Below are 12179 nucleotides of genomic sequence, written 5' to 3'. Positions count from 1 at the left end.
GACCGCACGGTCACGGAGGAGGACTTTTCTTATTTTATCTTTGGCTAATCGCGACGATGAGGATGAATAATGAATAGAAAAATAAAGAAGGTAACGCACAAAGTAGAGGACGATCTTCAACCTCTTAGGTGACGAGTTCAAGCCCTAAATATGAAGATTTCAACCTTAGACGATCTGAATTTCAAAATTATAAACAAAATGCCTACTTACACTAAACTTCTCATCAAGGCCAAAATAGTTTGTAACTGTGAAACTACCCCTGAATACAAATTGACATTTTTTTTCCATGTAAGTAAGAATTAAATGTGTGGCATACAGAGATAGATGATACCTTTTGAGAAACAATTAACTGTACCCTGTCCCAGCATCTCTGGAGCAAAGCCGCGCATAGCGGAAGAGAAGTGGAGAGAGGGGAGAGGGGATCGAGTGGACAGAGCGAATCAGTGCACGCTGCTGGGAAGGCTGGTAACCGAAGTGGCTTTCCTCCCTCCAAGCAATTCCGTTCCTCTCACGTGTTCATCGCTGCTCAGATACTTGTTTTCGTTCACCTGCTCCAGAGATAAGTAGGACAGAGTGTAGTTCGCATACATGTAGCAAGTAAAGAAACTTATCCCAGAATGAAAATTCCACATAGTTTTAAAACGTTTGTTTAAGCAATGAATGACTGGAAACGGATCACACATAATTCCCTTGCCAAAATCTAGTGGTCGAAAATTAATTTCAAGACATATCATATCTATTCACCAGATTCCAAGTTATAAGGAACTATTTCGTAGATGTTCATGAAACCGTTATAAAATTACAAATAAAATATTTTCACAAGCTTAGATATACTAATACGAAGAAAGAAATTCAGAGTTAAATTTCAAATGCATGCGTATAAAGTAATTCTAGAAGTACAGAGCTATATCTGAGTATTTAACTTCTTTTTTGCAGATAACGTTTACAATATTGAGGCGACAGAATAATTAGGAACTGTAGCTCCAAGAGAAACAAAGGGCGTAGTGTATTGGTTAGAGTTCATGAAAGCATTACGTTCCCACGTTCGATCCTCCATACTAGATGTTCCTTAAAAAAAACTCCCTTCCATTAAACAAAAGCATGGTAACATTATTTGTAATAGCAGTATATAGTGGCTACATTGTTCTGCATATGGAATTTATAAAAAAAAATAAACAAATAAATGAATTGACACACGTTCAACGGGATATTTTTATATATAAGATCGTGAATTATGATACTCTAACGATAATTGTGTACTGCTTCAAAGACATTGACAAATATTAATGAAATAACTATTTATATGTGTGGCAATTCAGGACATGCTAATTTTACCCCTTTTCCCACTCGAGTTCAATGCAAGGATACCTCCGCAAATATCGAATGAAAAGTTCTCACCGTGCAATTCTCCATTAAATGTTTTCGCCGAGTCGTACTACTTTCGTTTTCTTTGTTACAAACAATACTTGTTTGCACGTTACATGCAGGAGAGTTACATCTACATTTCACATTGGTCAGCTCCTGCGAAAGCTTGTAGGGTAGTGGCTACCGTTCAGGATTGTCAATCTGATGGTCGTAGGTTCAAACCCTTCCGGTGGAAGAAAATTTTCGTAAGTTTTAGACATATCCCATTGTGTTCATTGTCCACGCCGTGCGAAACGGAATGATTCAGTTTGGAATTAACTATGGGGGGAGGGGAAATATTGAGTTACAAAATCTCCATTTCGACGAACCGAGAAGTGGAGAAAAATTGAATAATTCTTATAAATATTAAAAATTACGTTCATTTTTTTAGTGGTGTAATCGTAGGTAAAATCAAAGATCTTAAGTGGAAGATTTTATCTTGCTCTGAACTCAGCCAAAAGGCATTTCGCACCGATCTAATATATTCTCCAATACATTTCAAAATGTTATTGGATGTTTCATGTCGATAATTTGACCAATGCATCCATTCTTGACGCTCAGACGATATTTTCTGCAACTACCTCTTCTCTCCAGTTCCTTCTCCTTCTTCTCTCCCCTCTTTCTGTTCTGCTTTTATCTCATATCGCCTTCCCTACTTTTCTCGCATCTTATCTCCATCCCACTCTTCTCCACTCCTCTTATCTCCTTTCCTGTCTTAGATTTCCGACTCCACTGCACTTTTCTCTCTTTTTTCGTTCTTCTCTTTTTCTCTCCTTTACTCTACTCTCCACTTCCCTCTTCTCGTCTCCTCCTCTCCTCTCGTCTCGTTTTCCTCCTCTTTTCTCTTCTTTGTTCTTTTTTCCTCATCTGTCCTCGAATCTTTTTCTATTCTCCTCACTACACCTCCTTTCTTCGTCTATCCTCTCTTTCTTCTCTCCTCTACTTTTCCTCTTCTCCTTCCGCTTTTTCTTTCTCCTCTCCATTGTAACCTTTCGTTTCCTCTCACCTCTTTTCCTTACTGTAGGCTCATTAGCGATGAAATACTAGAAAACATATTTTTTTCTTTCAGAAAGAATTTTGTCATTTGCGATATAATAGTGATATTTTTAATAATTTTATACAATAATACTTGTTTATATTTCTTTCGCGTATTTTATAAATATCTATTGTGCATGTGGCAACCCTGAAATTGAGCCTAACTCTGCACGCAACCCACCAACGGATTGCGTAAATTGGGTTGCCTATTTTAAAATGTCGTTGTCCTAAAACTTTTGAGAGACACTGTACATATTCCCATCTTAATATACTCACCTTGCCTCCCTCAGTCGTTTTCTATAACCACCACCACCACCAATAATGAACAGAACTGTTATAAATACAATTAAACATACAGCCTTGCGATTCTCATGATTTTTCAATTAATCTGGCATGAAACTTTCAGTGATTACAAAAATGCTTCAATTTCAAATTTTTACACTAACTAACTAACTAACTCCCTAGCCTTCTTAAACCCAAAGGTTCATGGCTGCAGCAACACAGGCCTTCCATGTTTCCCTATCTTGAGCAAGTTCTATATACTCTTTTCCATCCCTACCGATTTCCCTTAGGTCCATCTCAACGTTGTCCCTCCATCTTCGTCTTGGCCTTCCTACAGGTCTCTTACCATCAGGTTTCCCAACATAAACTCCTCTATCCTCTCCCATTCGTGCCACATGGTCTGCCCACCTAAGTCTTCTTGATTTAATTATTCTAATATCATCTCGACATGAATATAAATTATGTACTTCTAAATTATGTAACCTTCTCCACTCACCTGTATCCTCATCCCTTTTAGGTCCAAAGATTTTTCTAAGGATCTTATTTTCAAATACTCTCAATTTATGTTCCTCTTTCAATGTAAGGGACCAAGTTTCACATCCATATAATACTACAGGCAAAATTACTGTTTTGTATATTTTAACTTTCAGTTTCTTAGATATTAAACGAGAAGACAAAAGTTTATGAAGAGAGAAGTAACATGCATTTCCTGAATTAAGCCTACTTTTTATTTCCTCTTCAATATAATTTTCATTTGTTAATATTACTCCTAAGTAATTGAATTGGGAAACTGGTTCAAACGAGTTGTTATCAATAATTAGATTTTGATTATTACCTAACAATTGGTTTCGGCCTGTAAGCATATATTTAGTTTTCTCTTTGTTAACTTCCAAACCTATCTCTTTAGCAGTTTTGAAAAATATTTTAGCATTATTCTTAATTGTATTCACATCATCCCCCAGTAAGTCTACATCATCTGCATATCGTATCGTACCCAAGGTATTGGGTAGGATGTATAAGTCTTAGCATAGCAGGTATCAGAGAAAGGAATGCTGAATAAGTAATCAGGCAAAGGTCGGGTGATTGACTTGGAAGGCGCATGTGGCATGAGTGTTGGAATTGTCAGGAGGTGTGATCAGTTGGCGAGAATAGGAGAGAGAGTAAGGTCTGCGGATTGTGAGAGAGGAGCAAAATGGAGAACGATTATTGGACGATGGTGTGTGATAGATTCGATGTCTGACAGGGAGGTCAGACAAGTGATAGTTGAGAGGACAAGCTAGGAACAATCTCCATATATTTGTAAGGCAAGTAATATCCTTTCATTAACCAATCCATATCGATTCAGTCATGGAGAGTATGAAACCCATATCTAATCTAAGCTAATTTCTATCGCCATTCCTTTAAAAGGTAACCTCTTGCATTTGTCACATTTAGGCCAAGCGAGTGATAACCATCTGAGAGATGAATGAGGAATAGCTACATCACCCAATTAAATCTAGAGGTTCTTGGTTCGATCCCAAACGCAGCATGGGAGTTGCGTTACGTGGTGGAGGCTGCTTAGGGCTTCTCATCCATTTTTTTGCAAATGCGATGCGAAAACACTGCAGTACGTGAAATACTGCGATTTTCATCTATTTCATCCCGAAATATGATGGAAATAATAGAGCCTTCTAGCTTTTCAAATTACGTACGGGAGATATGGCGCCGGAATTTTCACTTGTTAGCGCTTCACGTTGTGTTAATTATCAATTGTTACCAAAGATCAAGAAAAGAAAGCAAAAGGTAGGCCTAGCAATATGCTACGCGGTAAGGCGCAAATAAATAAGAGTAGAGTTTTAACTAGGTTATTCGGCGATTGGCTTGTGAAAAGATGAGAATTAACATTAGGATGTTGCATAAAGGTTGGTTAAATATTTTAAAGATGTGTTCGGTACTGTCGTCACTCTGTTACGCGATTGTTGAACCTAACTTATCAAATTTCCGGGAGAGTAAACAATTGAATTGCTGATAATGTCCTGTCAAAGCCACGGGGGATGAGAAAAGAAAACAAGCAACTTAGTGCTAATTTTAAGCTAATCAAGCATTTTTCCTGCGCATAGGCTAATCATAGAATCATGGCGCAATCTAGATTTATCCACTCCGACATTCTCGAAACTATCCAGTTTCAAGGTAACATTCACGAGGATGTATTAAAATTCATTGACAAATTTGAAAGTTTAGCTATTCTTAATGAGTGGAATGACTTAAAGAAAAGGCAATTGCTACCGGCATTTTTGGCTGATTCAGCATTGGAATGGTTCAATACTTGGAGTCGAACTCAGGAAGCACAGGATATAGATTTTGTAACTTTAAAAACTAAAATTGTGGAAGAATTTACGGAACCGGGGGATACTTTTCAATTAGAAGAACAAATCAGATTACGCTTCCATCAGGAAAATGAACCTGTTTCAAAATATGTGAGAGAAAAACAGTTATTGTTATTAAAATTAGATCCTGCCATGGACATTAGTGAGCAAATTAAGCAAATAAGCGGTGGTTTACAACCTAACTTTATGAAAGAAGTTTATAACAGGGAATATGATTCAGTGCATGAAATGTTACGAGACCTGAAACATGTTGAACAATTCAAATATCTTGTGCAAAAACGTAAAATTCTAGAAACTGAATGTGAGACAATGAAAGCTCTGTCGTGTTCTGAATCGAGTCGAGCCTACATGCCGACTCAGCAAGCTATCACGTTGCAGCGCACGGTCAATGGTCATGTTGACATAAGTTATTCTCAGGCTAATCGGGAGATCGAGGAAAGATTAAATGCACTACAACAAGACCTTGATCAATTACAGTCGAACGCGGGACTCCAGTCTCATGAGTCAGACTTAGTTTTGCAATTTCAGAATCTTGAGGCTAAAGTAAATGCACTTACAGAACATCGGAAAAAACATTCATTCACTGAGTCATCATTCTCATATCCACTTAGAGAAAATGTTCCTAGAAATAGAAACAATAGGAGAACCTATTATCATAATAGTAATCATAGAGCTCAGAATAGAAATACTTGGCATAATAACCACAATAATAATCTCGACACACAGTCGCAAAGCTCGCATAGGGGGCGATGGCGCAATGGCGGTAACCCTCGATTTCAGCGTTCGCATTTTTCATCTTCATCGCCGCGAACATTTTTGGAGCAACAACAGGGGCGCGAAGATCCAAATAACCATACTAATCAGGTTGTAAATACAAATCATTCTACTTTTCGTAAGAACAGAAGCAATTTTAAACGAATAAGACCTGCATATGACGGGGACCTAGGTGTAGGACCTTCGGGAAAAACTCTAACGGTCTCTACTTTTCCTTCTGAAGATCTGATTTACATCAATGTGAAAGTAGATGGGGAAATTCGACAGTTCATCCTGGATAGTGGAAGTCAAATTTCGGTAACTGGAGATAAGAACATACCAGTCAATGCCAAGAGATTTAATATAAATACTGCGATTAGAGGGGTCACCAATAGTCAACTGACGGTTAAGGAAATTGTGTTACTACCATTTTCTATACATAACCAAACATTTGTTCATCCATTTAGAATTGTTAAGGATTTTAATCAAATTACTATAATAGGAAATGATTTCTTGAAGGGACAAAAGGCTAAGTTAGATTTTGAGGAAAATTAGCTTACATTGCATAGATTCGGCACACCTCCTAGAAACCAAATTAAAAATGAGAATAAGAAAGCTTTTGACGTGTCAATCAAAGTTTCCCATTTGTTACAGCATGTTTTGCAACCAGAATTTGTAGCTGCTAAAAAGATAAAAGTGAAACCCAGGACACATTTGTGCATTCCATTGAAATTGGCTAATTCATATGACAAAGATAGGACACTCTTGGAACCGGACCTACAGTTTCAAGAGAAAACGGGATTGATGGTTGCCAGAGCAATTATTAATCCGGATTCGAATCTCATTTGGATCACAAATCCTTTAAATTATAATGTTACAATTAAGAAAGGCACTATTATCGGGAAAGCTGAAACATGGGATAGGCCAATCATGAGTAACAATAATGATGAGAATAAGGATGAAATTGGTGAACAGGCACAGGTTTTCGCGACGGAAGAGTCAGGGAACGTCAGTGACGCACGGGCGGACTCTAGTCGGTTTGATGTGAATCCGAATTTAGAACCCCAGCAAAAGGAGCAACTTTTGGCTGTTTTAATGAAATATCCACATGTTTTTGCGTGGTCAAAGGATGATATAGGTAGAGCCACGAATTATAAACATAGAATTCAACTAAAAGATGACACAGAATTTCACTTAAAATCCTACCCGATTCCAGTTCACCTTCGTGATGAAATTAAAGATCAGATTGAGACTTTATTAAAGCAAGGTGTTATTTCTCCTACAAAATCACCCTTTAACTCTCCAGTTATCATTGTAAAGAAGGCAAAGGGGGGTTATAGATTATGCCAGGATTATCGCAGATTGAATGTTTCGTCTGTATTTGACGCTCTGGGTGTGAATAACATCAATGAAATATTATACAATATGGGGGGCAAGAAATATTACTGTACGGCGGACTTGAAGAGCGGATTCTTTAATATTCCTCTCACCGAGGACAGTAAGAAATATACAGCATTTACAATACCAGGAATGTCACAGTATCAAATGAACGTCGTGCCACAGGGCCACGTCAGTTCATCAAGTGTGATGACTCGTTGCATTCACCTTGCTTGCTCAAATTTGGATCCCAATCACTTTGCCCATTATGTGGACGATTTATTTTGCTTCGGAAATACCTTTGAAGAAATGCTCGTAACTCTGGAGAAAATGTTACAATGTTTACAGGCCGCGGGATTGAAACTTGCAATAGAAAAATGTCACTTCGGATACACTGAGATTATTGCTTTAGGACATAAAATTTCAAAATTTGGCTATCGGATCAATGACAAAATCATTGATTCTATCAAGAAATATAAGACACCGACAACTGTGAAACAAGTTCGCACATTTCTCGGATTAACATCTTATGTCAGGAAGTTTTTAAAATCATATTCCGAGATGGCACTTCCCTTGCAAAAATTGATAGGAAAAAAGAAGAAATTTCTCTGGGGGGAAGAACAGCAAACTGCGTTTGAGAGGTTGAAAGAAGCTTTACTTACAGCTCCTGTATTAATGGCATATGATCCATCCAAAGAAGTAAGGGTATATACGGATGCAAGCAGTAAGGCTATTGGCGCGGTGATTTTACAACCGAATGCGAACGGTGATTTTCATCCTATTTCTTACTGCAGTAGAGTTTTAAAAGACCATGAAACTCGACTTTCAAACATCGAGCAAGAATTGTTGGCAATCATATACGCATTTAAGTCATTCAGATTCTTTTTACTTGGGAGACATTTCGAATTATTTACCGACAACCAAGCAATCACATTCATTCGCTCCTCAACGCGACTTTCAAACAAATTATTTAGATGGTACACGTTGATGGCCGAGTTCGATTTTACGCCAATTCACTGCAAAACTACACAAAATATAGCGGATGCTATCAGCAGAGAAACAGAACATGATCCACAGGGAGAAGACGAGGAGCTTCCAGAACCACGTACATTGTTATTGTTAGATGAGACAATTGATGTTGCTATACACCAACGAGAGGATTCTTTTTTTGGACATATCATCAATATTTTGGAAGGAAAAGAAGACGAGGGGGGCAACAACCCACCCAACCCCTCCCTGCAGAGGCAAGCTTGCTATTATGTTATGGAAAATGGACTTCTTTATAGACAACATAAACTGGGAGCTACGACTAAAAAATTATTATGCATACCGAAGTCACTTCGCAACACTGTTATTGAGACATTACATAGTTTACCAGCTGGAGGAGTTCATTACGGCTTCACTAAAACATACAAAAATGCACTGGATAGGATTTACTTTCCATTTATGAAGAACCATATTTAGAAAATGGTCAAGGAGTGTGTAATTTGTCAGCAGAATAAGCGCATAAAAGGAGCGTCATATGGAGAACTTTTAACGTTCAACTCACAGAAACCATTCGATAGAATCGCTTTAGATTTTAGCGGACCGTATCCACCAAGTGGTTTGCTTCGCCATAAATATATACTAAGTGCAATCGATCATGGTACTCGATTTTTAATTGCTCAATCAGTAGCAGACACTTCAAGTGAGACAGCAGCTAACTTCCTTTTTGAAAATGTAATTTTACGCTACGGATGTCCGTCTCATTTAGATACAGACAGAGGTACTTCATTCACAGCTAGTTTATTTAAAGAACTATCGGAGAAATGTGGAATCCATCTGAAATTCGCTCCAGCAGTTAATCACAATTTAATTGGATTATTGGAACGATCACATGCTATTTTACAGGGACTTATGAAAAACTTCGTGAACTCAAAACACACAGACTGGCTTTTATACTTGCAATCGGCCGTGTGGTCATACAATGTTAATTACCAGGAGAATTTGAAGAACAGTCCATTTTTTCTTCTTCATGGATTTACGCCTAGATTAGTCTGGGAGAGCGGACTACATTTAACGCCCAGTGTGAATGTAAACAACGAGATAAGATTCAAGATTCTCGAAAAAGCACGAGAAGCAGCTTATGAGTCTCTACAGAAACGCCACCGACAAGCAAAAAAGTACTACGATAAACGTCATCAGTCCATTGAATTTACGCCAGGAGAATTGGTCACAGAATTGGTTCTAGTATACGATGGTATAGATCCACCAACTTATTTGAAACCCTGGCCAGAAACAAGTGGCGCTAGTGTCGAATGTTTAGGAGGGCAGCTCGGGAACTCTGGGGCAAGGGAAGGGATGGCAGAAACACGTGTTTTCCCCCTGTGTTGCCAAATCTAGAAGTGGGCGTGTGCCGTGAAAGGTTTGCAAGTAAACAAATATGCAGGTCGAATCTTAAGTTTTGTTTCTAGATGTGGTAATTCAAATAACATAGCATAAGAGAGAGAAGGGAGGGGGACACTAAAGTTAAAAACGCCAGCTGTCTCGCAGAAGGATATCAACAATTTAAACACATAAGATTAATATTCTAAATTATGTAAACTATATATTTAAAAAAAAAAGCAGATTATAAGGTGTCTATGCCGGAGAGGTCCGAATTCGAACTTTCGCTGTCACTGTCGCTATTTACATCGCTACTTTAGGAACCCGATTCCAAGTTTATAATCAACGTTTGAATTTCATCTTCGAGAATTCCATCATTCCTCTGATATTCTTTTTCGAAACGGATGGCATGTTGGCACATACATTCCCATTCCTGCACTGTGACACTGTCAATCGCACTTTCGGTAAGAGCCCTTATTTCCCTCAAATTTGAACTTACGTTTCGTGAGGCAACTCTACGCTTTATGGTGCTCCATATGTACGTACTCGATCGGGTTCAAGTCGCAGTGATATGGTGGAAGTCGAAGGACGTGGTGGCCGTGGGTTTTCAAAATGGTATCAGCTCGATATGCCGGATCAGGAAGATTATTTTTTACTTTCAGCAACAAATCTGGCTTTGTTTGTTCGATATCGAATGTGATGTTATTTTTTAATAGCCATTCTTGAATCTCTAGTTTCTTACTTTTTGTGTTTGGTGCTTTATTGGTTTGAATTGAGTGGTAGGAGGCATTATCCATAACAATGACAGATCTAGGTGGGAGATTCGGAATAAGTTTCTGTTCCAACCACTTCTCGAAGTTCTCGGAATTCATTTCGTTATGGTGATCGCCAGAAGTTGTTTTGGCCTGAAATATATTAAGTGCGTTTGGAACAAACCCCATGGAACCCCCGGCGTGACTTATGATAAGTCTCTGCCCCGGACTGTCGTTTGTGAAGACACCTGACACATCTTCACTCTGCCAACATTTTCTTACTTTGTAATTAGGATGAATCCAAGTTTCATCAGTGTAAACAACAGGCCTCCCTTCGTTGCAGAATCTGTTGATCGCACGAAGATATCTTGCTCTCCAAACCACAATGTTGCTTCGTTCAACCAGAGCTAAGCGAGAGTTTCTACATTTTTTAAATTTAAAGCCTATTTGTCTCATAATTTTCCGTAATGTTTCTTGCCTCCCTCCCCCTGATAATTAATTTCTTTCTTAGAAATAGCTAAAAGTTTCAAAATTGTAGGAACTCCTCTTTTCACTACGTACATTTCATGGATTTTCCTTCGCAGTATACACTTATCCCAGGCACGTATCCAGGAATTCCTTTCGGGGGGGGCTCAACACCATTTTTTTAAGGGGTATAGTAAGAACCTCACAATTGTATGTTTAAGACCAGTGGTGGCAATTGGGTTCCAAAACGATGGGGGGGGGGGGGTGCGGAAGGCGTTGCAAGGAAAGTTTACTTTCCCTTGGTAGCCAAGGCTTAACATTAAGAGGCCATAATGTTGAGTGAGACAAAAAAAATAAAAAATGGGGAGCAACTATCCCTTAAATCGTTGCCACTGTAAGGGTATCATTTTAATCAGAACGTGAAATCGGAACATTTTTTACCACTCGACTCCTCTGTTTCCATGCATTAACATTGTGTGCCGGAACCATCTCAGTATGTGTGTTTGTCCATTTCTTCTCATCAGGCATAAAAACATCTATGGTGTCTTTGACTGTTTTTACGAAGCTGTTACACATGCATGGGATGGACAATCCACTCGACAACGAGAGATTCAAACTGTGGGCTGCGAACTGGACGCAGACAGCTCTCGAATATTTCTCTCTAATTCGAGCCTGAACACCACTAACGTGTCTTGTCCTCCCATGTTTTCAGCTCTTATAAAAGCCGAAACCCACCAAATTGTGCAGATTCAGGAATTAGCACTCACAAGTGTTCAAAAATGCCTGTCACAGCTTCCGCTGTCTTGTCATATATCGGCACGAAACAAAGGAAGTCTTCTCGAATACAGGTGGATCACGAAACAATTAATGCACAGTGAAAACCCTTCCGTTCCCAACACATCTAATGTTTCGTCTCCCAGTATGATCAAATGCTTACTCATTTATCTTCAGTGACGTGCCCAAGGGAGGGTTGGTGAGGTAATAACCCCATTTGACCAAGTATTCCTTTTTTTTAAAAAAAAAGAAAAAGAAAAAAAGAGGAACGTCAAAGTCAGGAAAAAAAAATGGCAAAATCAGGACTGACCACCAAAAATAGTATGCGTAACCCCTCTTCCTTCCGAAAATCCTGGGCACGCTTCTCTTTATCTCCGACACATTTTTTAAAATCAACTCACCAGAAGTTTTTATCATCGTATTGGAGATTGGATATGATCCTTTAGAATGCTGTCGTCTCCATGCCTTCACACCTAACCTTAACAAGGCCCTAATTTTCCATCCTTGTGATTTGGATTTTCAAGACTTAAGGTTTCAAACCGAAGGGACACGTGATACATGTCGATTTGAATGGGCCAATCAACAGCAACGTTTCACACCGTAGCTA

This window comes from Lepisma saccharinum, chromosome 18, assembly GCF_977018435.1.
Source record: "Lepisma saccharinum chromosome 18, izLepSacc3.1, whole genome shotgun sequence".
Taxonomy (NCBI): domain Eukaryota; kingdom Metazoa; phylum Arthropoda; class Insecta; order Zygentoma; family Lepismatidae; genus Lepisma; species Lepisma saccharinum.
Note: the sequence above shows the minus strand (reverse complement) of the source record.